The sequence below is a fragment of the Sphaerodactylus townsendi genome, linkage group LG07 (assembly GCF_021028975.2).
Source record: "Sphaerodactylus townsendi isolate TG3544 linkage group LG07, MPM_Stown_v2.3, whole genome shotgun sequence".
NCBI lineage: Eukaryota > Metazoa > Chordata > Lepidosauria > Squamata > Sphaerodactylidae > Sphaerodactylus > Sphaerodactylus townsendi.
Window position 1 is genome coordinate 92179994 of NC_059431.1, and position 22232 is coordinate 92202225.

Sequence of the window (22232 nt, forward strand, 5' to 3'; positions counted from 1 at the left end):
GGGGGTGGGGGGGGGGGGGGGTGGGGGGGGGGGGGGGTGGGGGGGGGGGGGGGTGGGGGGGGGGGGGGGTGGGGGGGGGGGGGGGTGGGGGGGGGGGGGGGTGGGGGGGGGGGGGGGTGGGGGGGGGGGGGGGTGGGGGGGGGGGGGGGTGGGGGGGGGGGGGGGTGGGGGGGGGGGGGGGTGGGGGGGGGGGGGGGTGGGGGGGGGGGGGGGTGGGGGGGGGGGGGGGTGGGGGGGGGGGGGGGTGGGGGGGGGGGGGGGTGGGGGGGGGGGGGGGTGGGGGGGGGGGGGGGTGGGGGGGGGGGGGGGTGGGGGGGGGGGGGGGTGGGGGGGGGGGGGGGTGGGGGGGGGGGGGGGTGGGGGGGGGGGGGGGTGGGGGGGGGGGGGGGTGGGGGGGGGGGGGGGTGGGGGGGGGGGGGGGTGGGGGGGGGGGGGGGTGGGGGGGGGGGGGGGTGGGGGGGGGGGGGGGTGGGGGGGGGGGGGGGTGGGGGGGGGGGGGGGTGGGGGGGGGGGGGGGTGGGGGGGGGGGGGGGTGGGGGGGGGGGGGGGTGGGGGGGGGGGGGGGTGGGGGGGGGGGGGGGTGGGGGGGGGGGGGGGTGGGGGGGGGGGGGGGTGGGGGGGGGGGGGGGTGGGGGGGGGGGGGGGTGGGGGGGGGGGGGGGTGGGGGGGGGGGGGGGTGGGGGGGGGGGGGGGTGGGGGGGGGGGGGGGTGGGGGGGGGGGGGGGTGGGGGGGGGGGGGGGTGGGGGGGGGGGGGGGTGGGGGGGGGGGGGGGTGGGGGGGGGGGGGGGTGGGGGGGGGGGGGGGTGGGGGGGGGGGGGGGTGGGGGGGGGGGGGGGTGGGGGGGGGGGGGGGTGGGGGGGGGGGGGGGTGGGGGGGGGGGGGGGTGGGGGGGGGGGGGGGTGGGGGGGGGGGGGGGTGGGGGGGGGGGGGGGTGGGGGGGGGGGGGGGTGGGGGGGGGGGGGGGTGGGGGGGGGGGGGGGTGGGGGGGGGGGGGGGTGGGGGGGGGGGGGGGTGGGGGGGGGGGGGGGTGGGGGGGGGGGGGGGTGGGGGGGGGGGGGGGGGGGGGGGGGGGGGGGTGGGGGGGGCGGGGGGGGGGGGGGGGGGGGGAGGGGGGGTGGTGGGGGGGGGGGGGGGGGGGGGTGGGGGGGGGGGGGGGGGGGCGGGGGGGGGGGTGGGGCGGGGGGGGGGGGGGGGGGGGGGGGGGGGGGGGGGGGGGGGGGGGGGGGGGGGGGGGGGTGGGGGGGGGGGGGGGCGGGGGGGGGGGGGGGGGGGGGGGGGGGGGTGGGGGGGGGTGGGGAACCTGCGGCTCTCCAGATGTTCAGGAACTACAATTCCCATCAGCCCCTACCAGCATGGCCAATTGGCCATGCTGACAGAGGCTGATGGGAATTGTAGTTCCTGAACATCTGGAGAGCCGCAGGTTCCCTACCCCTGATCTATAACCACAAATATAGCACCTGAAAAGGGTTATTTTCTGAAACCCTTTACACAATCTCAAGCATTTATTGAAAGGATAACATGCCTAGGGAGGAAACTACCAGCACATATAGGCTTCTATATGTTACAAATGCTTGTAATATATGGAGGTGATGGGACTCAAAACTGGTTTTCCAGATTAGAGTCTGTAGTTCTTAATCACTACACCAGCCTGGTTTAGGCCCAAGGGTCAAATACCTTTGCAATGTTGATTTGCTGGCACACCAACATTTATGGATAAACAGGGAGGAGGAGAGATGAAGGTTGTACTCCAGACACACTGGGATCAGTTTGATCTTCAGCACATCATACTGTTTCAGCCAACAGCATGGTTGTTGTAAGGATAAAATGGAGGAGAATATAACTACCACTACTTTGAGCTCCTTCCACAAAAGACTGATTTTTTTTTTAAAAAAAGCAGGCAAACATTTAATATAAGATCAGAAAACAGCTAGCAGATCCCCCCCCCATTAGGATTAGGACTGCAATTGTGAGGCAGGAAAGGAGGGGCTTTCCCCCATACCCTTTTACTTGAACAAAAGTACCACTGCAGCTGATATTACACATAGGCCCCTTCTGCACATGCAGAATAATGCATTTTCAATCCACTTTCAATCCACTTTGCAGCTGTGTGGATTGTGTACAAACAATTATGAAAGTGGACTGAAAGTGCATTATTCTGCATGTGCCACGGAATGGGCCAAAGTAAAGTAAACATACAGATATGATGTGTGTGAATATTGACTACCCCAACATTGAAAACATGGAGACCCAAGCTAAGAAAATAGTATGCTGGAAACTAGGTAGTGAATTCATGACAGAGATAAACAGATTTCCTGACTTATATTTCCTATTCTTAGCCACAGCATTATACTAATATTACCTAGAGTTAACCCAGGCCTTGGTCTAAACATTGCAAGCAATTTTCACCATTGTATCCTAAGTGGTGCAAGCCCCTAACCTTGTCTAAGCAATAAAGAGATACCTAGGGGAAAAAAATAATCCAGTTCCCAGATAAGGAATATGAAGCTTTTTAATGGCTGGATAGAACTTCCAGAGTGTCTGTTCAGTCAGTCCTTCTCATCATTTTCACAGCAGCAGTTGCCATTCTTCTGGACTTCAGCCTTTGGGAAATCTTTCTGATATTGTTTCTAAAGCAGCCCAAGCAATCAGTTCCCACAGTTCAGCACACTGTTATCTTGATTAACCCCTTGTAGAATTCACAGAACATTCTGTACAGACAGGATTATATCAGCCTGGGTACAGTTGTTCAAAATAGGATAATAAAACTGGAGGATTTTTTTGGCCACCATTTATTTTGGACATTTATATGCCATATTTCCTTTTAAAAGAAAATGCTTAAGGCAGCTTGTCAACTGGTACAGGGACTCCCTTTGTCTGTTATTGTAAGGAATAGCATCTCATGTATTTCTCCTACCTCCTCTTGCATATCTGCATTCCAGTCTTCAATTTGCCTTAACAGTGAGTGTCCTTTTCTCTGGAGGAACCATGGGAATTGTGGTTTGGCAAGAGCAATTACAGATCTCCCATACAGGATTTTCCAAATCTTATACAGATTTTATTGCCATCAATTTCTTAAGATTTGCCACTAATTCAAATGACTACAAATGCACTACTCATTCCACAGCTGTTTGCATTGCAGTGGGTTTTTCCCATGGACTTTTGTTTATACCTGGGATTCTCCTGCTGCAAACTAACTAAGAGCCGATCTGCCATTTTGCCTGTCCTCTGCTTCATTGTTCTCTCTGTGTAGCCTCTGGGAAGATTGCCTGCTGCCTTTTTTTTTTTTTGGGGGGGGGGGAGGGTGCTCTCTGTGGTCTAGCAAATTAAGGTTCATGTTAATTTTATGAAAAAAACCCAGCCTTTTTGATCCTTCTGAAGTGGTGGCCTGAAGAGTGGGAGAAACTGTTGCGGTGTGGGTAGGGGAAGGAGCAAGAAAAACCAAAGGAAGCAATACACGTGCTGATTTCCTTCACTCTCCCTGCGAAGTGAGAGGAAAATCTGCACTTTCAGAGCTTTAAGAAACCACAGAGATTTTCTAATCTGAGAGCACAGTGACTGCCAAAGAGCAGAAACACGTGCCCAACTGAGAATCCAACTCGAAAGAAATGTACATTCAGTGTGAAGAAGACCACCAGCGTGAAAATGGCCTACAATTCTGTAGTTAGAAAACTGGCTGCTTAGTTACAATCAGTGCCCATTTCTTGTATCCATTCCTTTGGCCTATCTTTTTGGTTTCCTGTCAATAGCAGACAGCCTTTAATATAGCCTGGTTCTCGGTCACGTTTTGTCCGATTTCTTCCTCAGTTTCTACTTTCCTCAATATTATGACTCAGATAGGAACAAATGAATTTTCATGACTCTCTTCAAGCATCATTTTATCTGATTATTGCATGTAGGATTTGATCCTGTAGGTATGTCCTGCTAGCAGAGGCATTTTCCAACATTGTAAGGAGCCTTCTCAGATGCAAAAGACTTGCTTGTCTAAGGGGAAGGCCAATTTCATTGGAGATAAGTGACTTCACTAATAGATGCAACCCACCAGCAGTTCAGTTGTCTGATCTCCCTTTTGAATTTTTTTCTGGCTTTCTCCCAACCCCCAAATATTAGAATATGTATTTTATTTTGCTGCTTGATTCAGTATTTTGTGTTTGACTGAATAAATAGCAGGGCCATTCACTGTTTGTCACTATCACAGACTTGTCCAATAAGTGAATTGGCACTTTGAAAGTAGAATTCTTATTTATTGATTACAAGCATAGAAAAGCTGTTGACTTATAGTGTTAGAACTGAGTACATTAAATCAGGCAAAGCATTGTATCTCCCACCATAAATACGCCATTCCCACACACACCCTCCACCATAAACATTTCATTTCTACCCCCCCCCCCCCCCGCACCTTTAGGCAGGAGAACAGGAAGACACACTCACAAACATTCCTCAGACAGTGAGAACCTGGAAGAAACAGAAACCCCAAACCTTCCCATTCTTCCAGCTGCAGAACCATTACAAAGGAAGATAAGAGATAGGCTGGAACAGGCTGGATTCAATACAAACAATTCTCAAGACTGCATTGTAGAATTGACCCTGAATGAAATATGGTAGGGACCTGGCTAAGATATTAGAGAGCTATGACACTGTTTCCCAAATCTGTGTTGGCTGGGTTGGTGTGGGGAAAGTAGGAAGAATGAAACACAAGCATTAAGAATTTTTTGAAAATGAGAAAGAACAAAAAGACAAGCTGACGCAATTTCAGTGTACAATGATGCTGGGTGGGTAGATCACATTTGATGAGAGAAAATTAGAGAGTATCTCCATTGACCACTGTCTTCTCAGGCTCCTGCTTTTCCATTGCTGTTATCTGGGAACTGGCAAGAGTCATTCAGAATAACAAACTAGAACCTGGGACACCTGGATTCAAATTATCTGTCATCAAATTCAACAGATAACCTTGGACTACTATATGAGCTGTGAATACCACACTAGCTTGTTGTAAAGATAAAACATAAACCACCGAGCTCCTTGGAGAAAGGCCAACATAACAATGAACAAGAGAAATTAGACATAAGGCAATAACTTAGGACCACTTTCAACTTGAGATTTGTATATTTCAAGATGCGTTTGCAAATTTAAAATAGATTCCAGGCTGATCCTTCGCATGGATCCATACTCCTATCCAATCCTTTATCTGAAAAGCTTGGAAGGATGTTGGAATCATTTAAAGCCAGTCAATGATTTTTAAAACTAATGAAGTCCTGGGGTAAGTGGTAGCATATTAGATCCTGGAAGGGCAGTTTAACTGTTTTGGCTTTATCTATTTAACTTTTAGGATATTTCTCTTGTTTAAAAGCTCAAGAGTGCTTTCTCTCCAGACTTCCCATTACTGATATGCATCCCTGTTATGAAGTTGGGGCAGAAAGGTACCTCTTTTCTCCTCTCATCTCTAGTAGTGTGCCACCATTCCTGATTCCATTAACCTTCCCCTCTCACCTGCTGCATATTTAGTGTAACTCCCAGGGCCACACCTGAAAGCAACATACTCATTCATTAATCAGATATGTTAGAAATTGGGGAGATACAAATTGAGAAGGTAACTGTGTGATCCAAAGGAGGGGAGCACTGAAAGTGGTGGAAAGGTTACACTGGTGTCTGTGTTACTAGTGCTGTGCAGTGATATGGATGCTAACACAGAGGGACTTTCCTTGATGGTCAGCTGCTAAGGTGCCCAAATCCAGAAGTTCAGTCCTGTGACAGTGGGTGTCCACCACAACAGCCTCCACTGGCATGGAGGGGACATTTCCAGGAGTTGAGCTGACTTCAGTTGGCTCCCAAAGGACTTTCAGCCAGGGAATGCCCCCTGCCCTGACAGCTGACTTACACCACCAAAACAGGTGGCATAAATCTGTGTTCCAAATGGGATTTTTCAGCAGTCAGGTTTTTTTTAAATCCCCCTCCATTTTCATGCTGCCTGAAACCACTTTGTAGGCAGTGCAGGTGTGCTGCCATGATGCCATCCCTGGCTGCCACTCTACCCTCCCCCTGCTTTGGATTCAGCTGTTTTAAGGCAGAAGTATTTTGAACAGGCAAATAAACCTGGATGGTGCCTGACACATTATTTCAGGAAAGAAACTTAAATAAGAAAAATAACAGAAGTGAGGAAAGGATATTGAACTATTCATGTAGAAAAAGAAATTCAGGAACAGTTTGCTCTTTTCATTTTGGAATGATAGAACAAGGAGAATTCTAATTGGAATTATACAAGGAGCATATATGGAGCATTAGAAGATGAACTAGAGGACTACATTAAATACATACATCTGAATATAGTAATATATTGAATCAACCTATTATGATTTTTAAAAATATCAAAAGCTACAAAAGAACTGAAGAAAAAGATAAAGTACCAGGTGCAGATGGATTTACAGCAATGCATTATAAATACTTGGAAAAATTAATACTGCCATCACAGAAAGTCAAGAATGAAATAAGTAAAGAAAAATATTCCTCTTATCATAACAAGAAGCATATGTAACATTGATTTATCAAGAAGGTAACAACCCAACATTGCCACAATCCTATGCACTTATCTCAGTGGTTTACACACTTTTTAAATCAATAACAGTGGAGAGATTTAAAAAAATGTAGTATAAAAATAATTGATTCAGATCAGACTGGCTCTGTAACAAAGATATATAAGAAGGAAAATGTCCATTTTGTGATTAATACAACAGAATTTGTGAAAGAGGAAAGTGTGTTTATGTTCTTACATGCTGAAAAAGCGTTTGATAATATAGCCTGTACTTTCTTAACAAAAATGCTCGGAAGTCTAAATTGCAGCTCAAGATTTATAAATTGGATACAGTTCTATAAATTTATATGGAACAGCACATGGAAATCTTAACAAATGGAATTCTAATTGATGGATTTCAAATTGAAAAAGGAGAACTTCAAGATGCCCATTATTACCATTTCTATTCATTTTTGTGCTAGAAGTGCTGGTGACTGAGATTTAGACAACACCCTAGAATTAAAGGATTGAAAGTAGATGGAGAAGAGTTTAAAATGAACAGTTATGCTGATAATATGGCGATGACAATTTCAACCCCCAATTGTTTCAATAATGCATAGTAGAACAAATTGAAAAATTTGAAAATAAAATTGGTCCTAAAAAATGGTTAAGTAGTGAGAAGTCAGGCTGTTAGATGTAAGGAGTGGTGCAGTATCTGTTTCACCCTCAGGAGGTCAGGTTTCTGGGGCAGGCTGATGTGCCTCCCTCCAGCCATGTGCCAGAGGGGTCAAAAAGGTGCAATTAAAATTAAGTTGTCCCTATCCAATTTGGCTTTTGCTATTACCCTGAGCATTAGTGGTACTGAGGGAAAAGCATACATCAATGCTACTGACCACTGAATCTGAAAGGCATGCCTGAAGGAGTATGCTCCCACCCCTTCCCTGGTGCAATACATCCGACATTTGGCATTCATCAGGGAAGCAAATAAATCTATTTCTGGCCCCCTCCATGCCTCAAATATTGGTTGGAGATACTTCCTGCTATTTTCCATTCATGGTGGGACTTGCAGGTTCGACTCAACTTGTCCGCCATAGTGTTGGATGTGCCAGCCACATGAACTGCTGCTAGGGAGGCTCCATGCACGATGGCTCACTTGCAGATCTTGCACTCCTCTTTGTACAGTGACCGGGAGCCTGTGCCACCCTTCTTGTTGATACAGAACTTGGCCACCATGTTTTCTGTGGGGATGAGGATCACTGACTCTCCCCTGAAGGAGATCTGCAAAAAAGGCCAGAGGATGTCTGATGGCTCTGAGTTCAAGCAAATTAATGTGCAGTGTTGTTACCAGAGGTCTTGCACATGAAAACTTTGGTAATGGCTCCCATACTGACAGTCAATCATCAGTAGTTGCTAAGATAGACAAGGCTTGTGTTCCTAAGGGCACACATTAACAAGTTGCCATAGTTCAGCCACCATTTCAGGGACTTAAGGGCATATCTGGGAATGGATACTCTCTGTTATTGTGGATCCACATAAATCCTGAAGGTTCTCATGAACCAATTTTATACAGGGCCACAGGGGCGTAATGAGACAAACTGTAGCCCTGGGCAAAACCTGAATTGGATCCCCCCCCCCCCCGGTCGGCCACTCCACCACGACCAAAACATTTTTGCACCAGGACATTGGTGCATGCAGGGGGTGCATTTTTAGACATATCAGCACTAAAAATTTCAGCATATCATCAGGAGACTGTCCTTATGCTACCCCCCCAGGTTTGGTGAGGTTTGGTTCAGGGAGTCCAAAGTTATGGACTCCCAAAGGGGGTGCCCCTATCCCCCATTGTTTCCAATGGGAGATAATAGGAGATGGGGCTACAGTTTTGAGGGTCCATAACTTTGGCCCCCCTGAACCAAATTGCACCAAACCTGGGGGGTATCATTAGGGCAGTCTCCTGATGAGACCCTGAAAGTTTTGAGAATGTGCCTTCAGAAATGTGCCCCCCCCCCAGCCTGCAACCCCCATTGACAGCAATGCAGAAAACTCAATGCAGAAGAAAGATTCTTGGGCAAATTTCAGGATGTTCTTGTAGGGAGGGCATTCTTGGACGTATCAGCACCAAAATTTCAGGGTATCATTTGGAGACTGGCATGGTGGCAACCCCAAGGTTTGGTGCAGTTTGGTTCAGGGGATCCAAAGTTATGGACCCTCAAAAGGGTAGTCCCCATCTCCTTAGCAACGAATGTGGGATGGGTACCCCCTTTGAGGGACCATAACTTTGGACCCCCTAAACCAAACTTAACCAAACTTGGGGGGGGGTCCCATTAGGACAGCTTCCAGATGATACACTGACATTTTGGTGCTGATACATCCAAAAATGCCCTCCCTACAAGAACATCCTGAAATTTGCCCAAGAATCTTTGTTCTGCATTGACTTTTCTGTATTGTGTCAATGGGAGTTGCAGGCTGGGGACATTTCTGAAGGCACAGTCTCAAAGCTTTCATGATATCATCAGGAGACTGCCCTAATGATACCCCCCAAGTTTGGTGCAGTTTTATTCAGGGGGGGCAAAGTTATGGACCCTCAAAACTGTAGCCCCATCTCCTATTAGCTCCCATTGGAAACAATGGGGGATAGGGGAACCCCCTTTGGGAGTCCATAACTTTGGACTCCCTGAACCAAACCTCACCAAACCTGGGGGGTAGCATAAGGACAGTCTCCTGATGATACGCTGAAAATCTGGTGCCTCTAGCTTAAAAACTACGCCCCCTGCAGGTCACAAATGGAAAACCACTAAAATACCCCAAAACGAACCCAGCATTTTTATGCCCCCCACAAGGTGATGCCCTGGGCAGCTGCCCACCTTGCCCAATGGGCATTACGCCAGTGCAGGGCCAGCTACGTAACCACTGGCATGTCCGGAAGATCTGACTGACTGACCAATAGCTAATCAATAAAGCTGGTCACAAAACAGTGATCTCAGCAGCATGTTAACATACACATAGTTAATCTTTTCATGACTGAGTTGTGACAGACACTTGCAAATATCCCAACAAGAACATCTCTGTTCCTTGTGATGGCAAAGAAAGATCTGGTGGGAAGGATGTGCCCCTCCTCCCCTGTTATGTGACCTGGGTGGAGATTAGGCCAATCTGGGGGGAGGGGAGCACCCAATTGTTGTCCTAAAGCTCAAATTTTTGCTATGAAAAGCTGTGTGGCTGGCCTGTGCAAGCACACTCCCACATGGGACTGTGCACAGAGGCCACACAGATGAACTGCTGTTTTCACTCATGTGCTCCCTTGTTCACTGTTCCTTTTGAAGTAAATTAACTTCTGAGGTAAAGCAAATGAGTATTTTCAGTGGATGACCATCAACTATAGAACATTCTCTTTCTCCCTTTGCCTCTGGTACCATTACTGTGTATTTTTTAATTCTAGACCAATACCTTTTGAAAATGTCCATTGTTTTTTATGGAATGGTGTGCCGTTTTTAATTCTTTCCACTTTCAGTTGTTAATGTTTGATTGTATTTGGGATTTTACTTGGCTGATGTCCATACTGCTGTATTTTACACTTAGTTTTAAAGATGGTTATGTTTTAGTAGGCCTGGTGGATTGTATCTTACATTAGTGTTCACAGTTTTCTGTGTTATAGATTTTCATTCTCATGAACTGTCTCAAGGACTTTGCTGAAGAGGCAGTATATAAATAGCTTAAATTAGGAAATCCAAAGAATTAAAATGGCCATAATTGTACAAACTTACTCAGTATAGAGGCCCATACATGTCATGGAAAATTAACTACATTACAGGACATTTGTGTGTGTTCGACAGAGAGAAAGAAAGTGGCTTCTTCATGTCATCTGTGCTTCTTAAAGTAAGAAGATATTCCCTCATTATGGGAGATAATGTGAATTTTCTCATGTAATAAAAATTAATTCAGGTTCTCGCTTGTTCTTTTTTAATTTAAAAAATGTTTGCTGGATATCCGTGTAGCAGCTGTTACATGGATTTTGTCTTCTGGAGAGGTGAAAATCAATTCAGGGGAAATAAAATATATTATCTCAGTTCAGGTAATGCAAGGCCATTCTATACGATCTGCTGGAAAGGGAGGGAAAGTTTTTCAATCTCATCAGCTTTCCCTGATTTCTACTAGTCAAAGACAAGGGTATTGAATGTAAAAACAGCTGTCATTCCTTGATTAATAACAGGGATTCTGAGAGTACATACATTTCTTCCTCCTGATCTCCATGCAGTGTGCATAACAGATGCTACAAAGCAAGCTTCATATTTATGGTTCAGTAAGGGGAAAGAGTTTTGACCATTAGGGTAATATACACAGTAGTGCCTTGCAAATGACTGATTGATTCGAGTGTAAACAAGGTATATTGCACAGAATGAAATAACGGAGAGTTTTGGTATGGTAGGTGATGCACAAAACTGCAATGAGTCAAAATGCGAAGAGAGCCAGCACGGTGTAGTGATTATGAACTGTGGACTCTAATCTGGAGAACCAGGTTGGATTCCACATGAATGACAGACTCTAATCTGGGAAACTGGTTTGATTCTACATTCCTGCACATGAAGCCTACTAGGTCTTGGGCTAATCACCATTCTTCAGAATGCTCTCAGCCCCACCTACCTCATGAGGTGTCTGTTGTGTGGAGAGGAAGGGAAAAATTTTGAAAACTGCTTTGAGAATCTCTAAAGAGAGAGAGAAGCATGGTATAAATCCAAACTCTTCTAGTCTTGTTAAGGACAGGGAGGAGATATGTTTACTCATCTATGGGGTGGGATAAGTTCTCTCTCATTTGCTCCTACTGATTGATCAAATAAGACCATTTTTATGGTACACATTTAATCTGCAGTGCATTACAATTGGGCTGGATCTCCCCCCCACCCCCCGCCCACTGCAAATATGACAAGAAAAAGAGGATTATGAACCTATTGATATTCAGTTCTTTTCAGATTCTTTGAGGTAACAGAGTTTGCAGATGCAAACAAATTATTTAGAGGGCATAAAATACCAAAGTTTATCAATATTTTCAAACTGCTGAATGAATCTTTTCCCTTCCTATAGATTTACAACCAAGGAAACATCATTCTGAATTACCAACGAATTTAGGCTGGAATAAGTCTGCAGAGGATTACACCAAATTATGAACACTATGCCTCAATACTGATGTCTATCATTTTCTGTCAATGGCATAAATTGAACATCCTCAGCATGTTTGGTAGCTGTGATTTTGTCTTCATCTTATACCATCAGTTTAAGTCAAACAAAGCAACATGCTACATTCTTGATATTTATTTCAAAATTGTATATGTCACCTCTCCAAAGACAGGCTCGAAGTGGCTCACAGATTTAACACAAACTTTATTAAATCATTAGAACTACCACCATAAAATACAGGGAAAAGGATTCTGCAGTGCGTTGCCTGCAGTGCTGCCAGTCCAGCATTAAGATCCTGGAGTGTTGTATTATTGGAATATACAGGAATTTGACAACTTAACTGGTGCATGCTACTCAGCTGATTGGCTTGATGAAAAATCAGTTCCCTCTTTGCAACTGTTGAGCAACTGTTGAGTTTGAATTTATACCATGCCACTCTCCTATAAGGAGTCTCAAGGTGGCTTTCCAACTCCTTTTCCTGTCCTCTCCCCCAAACAGACATCTGAGAAAACAGCTTTTTAAACAATCTCTAGAGTAGAAACAAAGCCTACGCAGTATGTACAAACATGCCAAAACTGATAACACAATTACAGTGATCCATGCACCATGAAATTTCTATATACTATGGCTAGGTTGGGTGATCCATTCACCATGGCAAGTGTGCCCTTAAGAAAGATTCCTGTGAGCAATGCAGTATGTGCTCCATCCTTGAGTGGATATTTCGGGCTGGACAAGCTATCTTGGCAAACAGATTGCAAGAAGATTCTAAATTCAGTTCTTCAGGAAGTAATTTTTTATTTGGAAGGAAAGGTCTTCTGCCATCATCCTTTCATTAGCACTGACAAATATGGATTGATCTTGGCACATGGGCTGTACTTCATGAAAACACGTCTATTCCTGTCCAGCTTTTAAGTACTGGGACTGTAATACTTGGCCTATTACTTTTGCCTAGCTTCTCAAAACCGAGTAACAATTCATTTCTGACTTGTCACTTCTTGCATCTGCACTGGTACATGTAGGAACTATCTTTGTAGAGCGACACTGCAGATCTATGCAGTCAAACAGCAACTTCTAAGAAATTGTCTCAATCCCCTGTGGCTACTTCACAGGAAAAAAATACTGTATCTGCAGTGCACAGGATTTGCTGATAGAGCAAAAGCTGGGGATAGACTAATTTAGACTTCACATTTAGCTGTTGCATATATTTCATTACCTGTACCAATCAAAAAATATTTTTCTTGTGTGCCCCCCACCTCCAGATTCACAATATTTGCTACATTTATCAGAATTGGTATGTCTATATTGAATTTCTCTGTCATGAAAAATAACATAATTTCACATGTACTTAAAACACAACATGCTGTCACAGGTTTGCCAAGATCACAAGCTGACCCAGTTAAAAACTGATAGGGAAGATATGTCAACTAAATTACTCTTGGCATTTGGAGGAAGGACACCTTATTATGAAAGAAATTTGCTGTGAGAAATTTCAAGTCTGTGAAAACCAAACATTCTGCCATGTTTCAGGCAGCATTTGCCTTCAAAAACAGGGGATGCTTTGTTCCCCATAAACATCTGGGTCCCCTTCATCCATACACCATATTTCCCATTGTTTGATTTACATTCTTGTCCATAATGCTAATCTTTTAATATGCTTTCCTTAACATACCTCCCTAGTTTTTCTCACTAACTCAAAAGAAAACACATGCAGATTATACATATGTGGAGGTGTAATGGACATAAATAATACTGATATATGGAAGTTTATATTCCTGTGGCTCAAAGTATGATCTTTAGCACTGCATAATAATCACATACCTTTTTCAGAATAAACATGATACCAGATTTGAGAAGTCATCTGCCATTTCCTGGAAAGTCTTTGTTCTATAATGCTCCACTTGGGTCCTAGTGCCTTTGGGACAGAATTAGATAGGCCCCAATACCCAAATGGAGCATTCTAGAATAAAGATGGCCCAGGAAATGGTAGATGAATGTTCAAATCTGGTGTCATCTTTATCCTGAAATGGGCATATTCCCAGGCAAATATTATTATTCTAGAATGCGCTTGATGGAGGTGAAGAAGAAGAAGAAGAAGAAGAAGAAGAAGAAGAAGAAGAAGAAGAAGAAGAAGAAGAAGAAGAACAACAACAACAACAACAACAACAACAACAACAACAACAACAACAACAACAACAACAACAACAACACTAAAAAGGAAATTAGCAATGACCATTTACAGGTGACCTGTCTACAAGTGTATAACAATGTTTTACTATACTTCACCTTCAAATCTTATTCTTGACAACAGAAAAAAAAGAAAGCAATAGATCTTCCAATTTCCAGATAGCCAAAACACTTAAAAGCCAGTGTGGTATAGTGATTTCAAGCAATGGACTCTAATCTTGAGAACTGGGTTTGATTCCCACATTCCTCCACATAAGCAGCAGATTCCATTCTGGTGAATTGGATTCCCTCACTCCTGCACAAGAAGACTGCTGGGAGACCTAGGGGCTAGTCACAGTTCTAAACAGAAATATGAAAGCAATGTGATAAATACACTATCACCCTAATTCTGTTTTATGTTTGTTATTGCATCCCGCAGCACCAAGAACATGAGAATTTCTTTGACTTGAACTCATACCTGCTTCACTTCAGCAAAGTTACTACATGCAGCTCCTAAGGGTCCCTTGACCTCAAGAGGAAAACGCTGTGGTTCTCAATGGACTGCAGCAGGAATCTGGAACTTTCTATTGGATTCTTATTCATAGCTACTGGAAGCTCTTCACCATTGTCTGGTGAGAATCCACTGACACTGGATGGTTTCTTCATACAGAATTACAAAATTGTTAAATATTGTGAGAGATTGTTGAAGAAGGGTTAATTTTAAAGTGCAGTTCTGACAGAGAAAAGGAATGGAAATGTAAGGAGTTAATCCCCAGCTCCACCTGATTGGCTGGCTGCTGCTGCAGCTGTCTATAAAAGGCCAGAGGGTGAAACCTGGAAGGAGAGACCAGAAAGAAAGGTAGAGTGCTGAGAGAAAGTGAGCTTTGCTGCTCAAGAGGCTGTATGTATAGCTCAGTGATGGCGAACCTTTCTGAGACCTAGTGCCCAAACTATAACCCCAACCCCACTTATTTATCGCAAAGTGCCAACCCGGCAATTTAACCTGAATGCTGAGGTTTTAGTTTAGGAAAAAAAACGGTTGGCTCCCCCTTCCTCCACCCCACCTGCTCGAGCAGGGGCCAGCCTGCTGTACCCTCCAGCAAGTCCTGCGTGCACTGCTCTGTGCCTTTCTAGAATCTCTGCCTCCTCTGCACCCCTCCCTTGCCCCCCCGAGCAGCAGTCATCCAGAGCACAGGCATCAGGCCTGCCAGCCGAGTCCTCCCTGCTCACCGCGGTGCACGCACGTCGTGCTCAGTGGCCCAGGCTAGCCTAAATGTGTGTGTGGGTGTGTGTGCGAGGGGGGTGATTTTCCGTCAAAGAACTATCTGAAACAACTAAAAGGTTTGTCAAAGTATTCTTGCCAAAGTAAAGGCAAAGCAAAATAATCTCTGTAACTTATAGACTTGTAAATCTGTAAATAAATGTTCCATCTTTATTTTTTCATTAATAAGCCTCAAGGAGTCATTTGAGAGTGCCCAATCCAGCCTGACAAGAGCAATCAGTTTTTGGAGGGAAAAGTAAAAAAAGGTTTTTTTAACCTTATTCTTGGAAACATTCCATAAAATAAAACATGTAATTGTTAAAAAAACCCCAAACTTTAAAAGAGGATTATTCAGTTACCTTGGCTATTAAATCTGTGCACAAGTAAAACAGTTCCACATCTAAGGGCAACAATTTTTGTGTGTGTGAATGAGCCTTTACATTATAGAAAAAAACATACCTAGGGATGTTTTTGGAAATGGAGCGAGAGCACTATTATTGCAGCCCTTGGGCATTATCTTAATAGAGAAACATTTTATATGTCTTTCATAAACCAAATATATTAACTCGGATACCCAATAAAATAGACATATTTGTCATGCCAGCTGCCACAAGACTATATAGTTCTTTTTTTTAAAAAAAGAGAAGCCCCTTTACATTCTTTTTTCATATTTGCAGATAATCTTTTCAGCTGCTGGATCTCAACCATTTAAGATATTGGTTCTGCTCCTTCAATACTGCAGACGGTTGTTGTTTCGTGTTCATTTTCATTGTAACTGTGTAGAGTTATAGATAATTAGTATGGCTAAGCAGTCCAACCATGTTTTGTAGTTGAGGTAATGGCAAAGCTTTCTACTGTGTGACAAAGCACGATCCAGGAATTTCCTGAACTGAAATGATACATAGACGTGGACTCAAATGCCAACAGAATTCAAACGAAGTTAAAAATGAAATATTCAATTTTAGCCTCCTAGCATAGGATGATGATGAAACTTCATCCACAGACTTCAAACAGCAATAATTCCCTCTATCCTTGTTAACTGTAGCTCTATAAAGAGGTGTGGTGACGGTGAAAAGAATCTCCAATAGATTTCCCAGCACTCTAATCAAATCAAAGGAAAGGTGGCATTGTATAGCTTGATGTTGTCCACACTTGGAAGCTAGACAAGGTTGATACTTGGATGGGAGACCACCAAGGAAGACACTGCAGAGGAAAGCAAAGGCAAGCCACCTCTGCTACTCACTAATGTTGAATGCCTCTTGGCTGGGATTACCATAAGTCATGTGTGTCTTTGATGGCACTTACATGATTTCATAACCAAACTAATGGTTTTAAAAGCCAGACTACAGTTGTCTAAGTGATGATTGTCATGAGTAATGATTGCAGGGCACATCATACAGTAGCCTTGCTGAGTTACGTAAATCTGGTCTGGGTCTGGTCAAGGCCTAAAAGGGACCTCCTATTTATGTCATCCTTTGCCCCATACTTAAGAAGTTATCATACAATAGAGCTAGAGAGCAGATAGATACAGATAGTCCATCATGACATTTTTTGTGGAAGCAAAGGCAGCTGAAATAAAATTGATAAAACTGATTGATTAAACAGATATGTTAACACCCCATTCCACTCCAACATTTCACCAGTTACATTTTAATGTTATATAGACATCCAAGTCATATGAAGCAGATAAGACCAGCAAAAACATGATTTTCTCTAATAAAACAAACTAGGTTAGCCATACACAAGATGGCCATACACAATAACCTATGCAGTAGGCTGCAGTAATCTATGAAATGATGGCTATGCATGCAAAGAATAATATTTTCATACATAGCAGGGGTTTGAACTATTTGTTGGAAAAAGCAACAAAGCCTAATTCACATAGAATGGTTACTGTTTGTGGAGGGAGCGGGTTGTTTGCTCAGAATGTTCACTCCAGAACTAGCCCCTCCCCTCTGGTGCCACTTAAACTGTCAGTGAGTGTCATATTCTTCTCAGAAAAGATATGACTGTTTTACTGTTGTGTTTCTATAATGTTATGAAGTTGTTATTATTCTTCAAAAGAAATACTATTTAATACCTCTCTAACACCATTCCCCCCAGTATTTTTTGGATTTGACTTTATTGGACCCAGAGTATTTTGGTAAAGCTGAAAAAAGCTGAATACTTATATCAGTAAATGAGGTGGGGTTTTTTTGGCTTTATTTTCAGAAATGTAAAAAAAATCAGCTCCTTTAAAGTCTATGGGAAAATTTAGGGGGCTCTAGTTTTTCAAGGCAGGAGGATCAAATTTAAAGTTTAGGTACATTTAACTCTCCTTAGAAGAACTCCCAAGTTTGGTGAAGTTTGGGACACAAAGACCAATTTTATGGTCTTCCAAATGGGTGCCCCCATCTTCCAGTGGAAACCATTAAACACTCTAATGAAAGATGGGAGGTACATAAAACTGGGCTCCCCAAACCAAACTTTACCAAATTTAAAGGTTCTAAGGAGAATCAATTACAGCTATGCTGCAAAATGTGGTGCCCCTGCTTTAAAAAAATGTCCCTGAGCCTGCAACATTTCCCATAGACTTTAATAGACCCAAGCATCCACAGGAACAAGTTCCCACCATGTTGGTACCTTTGAAGATCATTTGTCAACAAAGTTAGGTGGCAGACAGAATTTTGTAGTGGGCATGTAGAATCTCCTAGCCAATAAAAATCCAGAGTATTCTGTGTGAAAATGAAAATCTAACACTTTACTACCCACCCACCCCCCTCTAATTTTTGAAATGTTCAGATGGAAAGCTTGTGAGGTCTGGAAAGAGAAACAGTCCATTACCATAAGCAAAATATCTTATGTATAAGATGTTTTCTCAATAACATTTCCCTTCCTTCTCATATTTTGAAGGAGAAAGTAAGTAATCTTAAATGCCAATATGTGTACAGAACCATCCAGCTGCTCTGAGACTTGCCTCCTCCTAGCTCATTTAGAGAAGTGTTCCTGGCAGGGATTCTTGGCATTTTTGCACTTATATATATATATATTTCCTTGAAGTGGTTTCAAGATGTGCTGGGAGGCTCTAATGGTTTACAATAATATAAATACATAGTCTATGCTGGAGTAAATCTTGACAACATAAGTACTGAAGGGCAAGCCACACCCCTTGGCCATTGAGAAGAATGGTGTGATGCATCCCAGTCAGTGGCAATACTCCAGTAAGACTTCAACTGAGATGAATCATACTAAAACATCTACTTTTCATGTTCAGGAACATGGAAAATGTACCTCAAAGGAAGCCCAAATTGTATATACAATATAAGAAATTCATTGTATGTCATATATTACTGCAGTTCATCTGAAAGGTATGTTCAAAAATACAACCAAATGACATTAATACATTTTAAATGGATATGCCCCACAACTTCTATTCATGTGTAGTTGAGGGACAAATGAAGTTAGTCAAGTAAAATACTATTGAGGAAAGCATTCAAATCAAGGAGAAAAGAAGGACAATGTAAGTGAAATGTAGTGGCTTATTTGAAATATCCCAGAGACTTTTATAGGAATATCTGGCATGAAGCTATGCAATTAACAGCCCACTCGTGTTCAAGAGTGGGGGGAGCAAATGGGCTTATGGATCAGGCACAATGATGTGCAGTGTGTTTGCCCACCCCAGTAGCACTTACACCATTAGGGAGTGCAAACTGGGAGGTAGGCAGGTGCTGCAAAAAACCTCGGTGCCTGACTCAGAAATTCCTGTTCCCTGCAGAGCTGTGCCAGTCTAAACTTGGCTGCCAGAGCAGTTAGGGGCAAGTTAGGAGGACCCTGAAAGGGTGGCATAACTCTGTTCAGACCTATGGAGGGCTTTTCAGGCAGGTAGGTTTTTATTTTTTTTGTTTTGCCGCCTCCCTACACTGCCTGAAAGTCCTCTGGAGGGAGGGTGGCAGAGCCATCTCTGACCACCATGGCTTTGGATTGGACTGTAAGGCCTAAAAGGTAAATAGGTTGTACAAACAGAAATCATCAGCTCTAAGGTCTGATTCACACAGGTATATTTATTATTTAAGCACTACTATGTTCAGTAACAACATGCAAGACAAATGAACTGTCACAAAGTTTCCTTCCCATACAGGGTGTCCCTATCACTCAATGCCAACTGACAGTATTTTCTCAGTGAAATCATAGGTGTCGTGAAGGGGGCAGAGGGGGCTCACTGAGAAAGCCCTCTTGGCGGGGGGTGGGGGTGGTACCACAATGAGAGCTTCCCTCTATGACCTCAGTGCATGGGCATTTACATATGGCTCAAGAGTTCCTTTAGATAGGCATAGCCCAAGCTATTTAGGGCTTTGTACATTAATGTCAACACCTTGTATTGGGCCCAGAAGAGAACTGAGAGGCAAGTGCAGTTCTCTGAGGACCAGTGTGATGTGCATCCAGCCAAAAGTATTAGCAAGCAGTTTAGCTGCAACATGCTGCACCAGTTCCAGCCTCCAGATCATCTTCAAGGGTAGCCCCATATAGAGCGCATTACAGTAATCCAATTGGGAGGTTACCAGAGAATGTAATACTAAGGCCAAGTCCCTTTGTCCAAAAACAGGCAAAGCTTGTAAACCAGCTGGAGCTGCTGAGAGGCCCTCCTGCTCTCCACTGTCACCTGAGCTATGATGGTCAGTGATGCATCCAAGAGCACCCCTGAACCTCACACTCAATTGTTCTGGGGCAATACAATCCCATTCCAAACCGGGTACCCCTGGATCTCATGGATGCAGGAATTTGGAACAGATGGTCTCTGTCTTATCTGTATTCAGCTTCAATTTATTGATTCTCATCCAGCCCATAATTTCTTCCAAGCAATAGCCCAGCACATGGAGCATCTCTTGTGACTCCAATGAAATGGAAACAAAGAGCTCAGTGTCATCCACATATTGGTGACACCCAACTCCAAATCCCCTTATGGCTCATCCCAGTGGCTTCATATAGATGTTAAACAGCATCAGAGACAGGACTGAACCTCGGGGAGCTAACTTCTGGAACTGACCCCAGAGATCGGAGAACCACTGTAGTACAGTACCCCACAACCCCATTCCTCAACGTCCAGCAATGTCCATTCCTCAAAGTCCAGCAAGACACCATGGCCAAAAGCTGCTGAGAGAATTAACAGGGTGCCATTCCCCCTGCCTTTCTTTCAATATAGGTCATTCATCAGGCCAACCAAGGCCGTTTCCATGCCATGACCATGCTTGAAACCAGACTAACATGGGTTCAGAAGCCTGGCCAGAAAACAAATAATGTTTCACATGATCTATTAATAATTGATCTTCATATTTGCAGTGCTTTTTTTTTTCAAGAAAAGAAAAAAGTCAATCATTATGAAAAGTCTAGCTTTTGTTTACCACTTTGAAAATGCTGACATTTCCTGGGGGGTGCAGAAAGATTCTTCTGCAGAAAAAAAATACATCAGTGTGTATCTAGAAGATTCTCCAGTGCTCTCTTAAACTATCCATCTTTCACTCACACAATCTTAAATGTCCCCCAGTACACCTTTACATCTATTTTCTTTCTTCGTCCTGCTCTCCCTCCTTTCATCCATAAAACTAAATGATCTACCAACCATTATTTTCTCTGCTCTTCCAAGGTGTTTTTTGGGACATGGCACAACTAATGGAAGTTGAGAGATGGTGGATGGCCAATTAAATTCACCCTAAGACAGTGATGGCGAACCTTTGGCACTCCAGATGTTATGGACTACAATTCCCATCAACCCTTGCCAGCATAGCCAATTGGCCATGCTGGCAGGGGCTGATGGGAATTGTAGTCCATAACATCTGGAGTGCCAAAGGTTCGCCACCACGGCCCTAAGAAAACTTAATGGCTTAATTTAGGAGAGGTTTTAAGTGATAGGCATGTTTGGCTGAGCAAAGGAATTTATTCTTCATACCACCAGACTGGCCAATAATTGGTTTGTTAATGTCCTGTGCCTTTACGTGCCCATGTGAATTATCTTAAGGTTTTGCTCCATGCCTTGATCTGACTGGCCCAAGCTAGTCCTATCTCATTAGATCTGGTCAGTCTTTGGATGGTAAACCACCAGGGAAATCCAGAGTCATGAAGCAGAGGCAGACAAAGGGCAAATCATGTCTCAATGCCTCTTACCTTCTTGAAAATCCCACAGGGTAACCATAAATCAGTTGAGACTTGATGGTGTGTGTTTTTTGTTTTGCTCTGTAGCCACCTTTAGAGGAGGCCTTGCATCATACAGCACCTTGCATCATATAGCACACGTTCCTATAAGAGGTTTGAATGTGTTTTGTGGACAATATGTGTTTTGTGGACAATTAATTCCACTGCACATAATCAGGTATTTTGAAAAAGGGTCAAAGAGTTTGTTTTTACACACCAATTTTCTTTACTTTTAAGGACTCTCAAATGAGCTTACAATGGCCTTCCCTTCCTCTCCCTCCAACAGACACCTTGTGAGGTAGAGTGGGGCTCAGAGAGTTCTGAGAGAACTGTAAGTGGCCCAAGATCACTCAGCAGGCTTTGTGTGATGAAAGGGAAAACAAATCTAATCACCAGATTATAGTCTGTCACTCATGTGGAGAAGTGAGGAATCAAATCCAGTTTTCCAGATCAAAGTCCACCACTCTTAACCACAGTGTGATTTAACTGTAAAAAAATATGTGAATAAAGTTTGTTTTGCCTGGCAATCTCATGGACGTGTTGTTTTTCCTTTTTTTGTTTTCAGGGGGTTGTCTGTGATGCTACAGTGACACAACTGGAGAAGCTGCAACATGTGCATATATGTGACACCATAGCTTCACAGTCATCCCCCTCAAAACAAAAAAAGGAAAGCAACACATGCACAGAATTGCTAGGCAAGACAACTTCATTCATCTACTTTTTTACAGCAAAATCACACACAAATGTGATGCAAACAGAGGAAACCTCCATAGGAAATACTCACAGAAAATCTGCTCCAGAACACAAAATGATGGGCGCAAGCAGTGGAAATGAAAGTAAGAGATTTGGGCAGGAAAATAGTGTTCCCTGCCTGCTGGTGTTCACTCAGCAGGTGGGAAATGTCTTCAACTGGGAGGGGTGTGTGTGTGAGATTGCTAGTTAGCAATTTTTGAAAAACCCAGGTTGGG

The 22232-nt window shown here is 44.1% G+C and overlaps 1 protein-coding gene and 1 long non-coding RNA gene across 2 annotated transcripts in view; one reads left to right on the top strand and one right to left on the bottom strand.

The window, feature by feature from the left end:
• LINGO2 (leucine rich repeat and Ig domain containing 2) overlaps nucleotides 1-22232 on the bottom strand; it is an 837999-nt gene that overhangs the window by 809874 nt on the left and 5893 nt on the right. The gene's annotated exons all lie outside the window — the stretch shown is intronic.
• On the top strand, nucleotides 6737-22174 carry LOC125436616. Its single transcript, XR_007245092.1, has 3 exons — nucleotides 6737-6747; nucleotides 14586-14595; nucleotides 22090-22174. It is a non-coding gene; the product is annotated as an uncharacterized LOC125436616 (long non-coding RNA).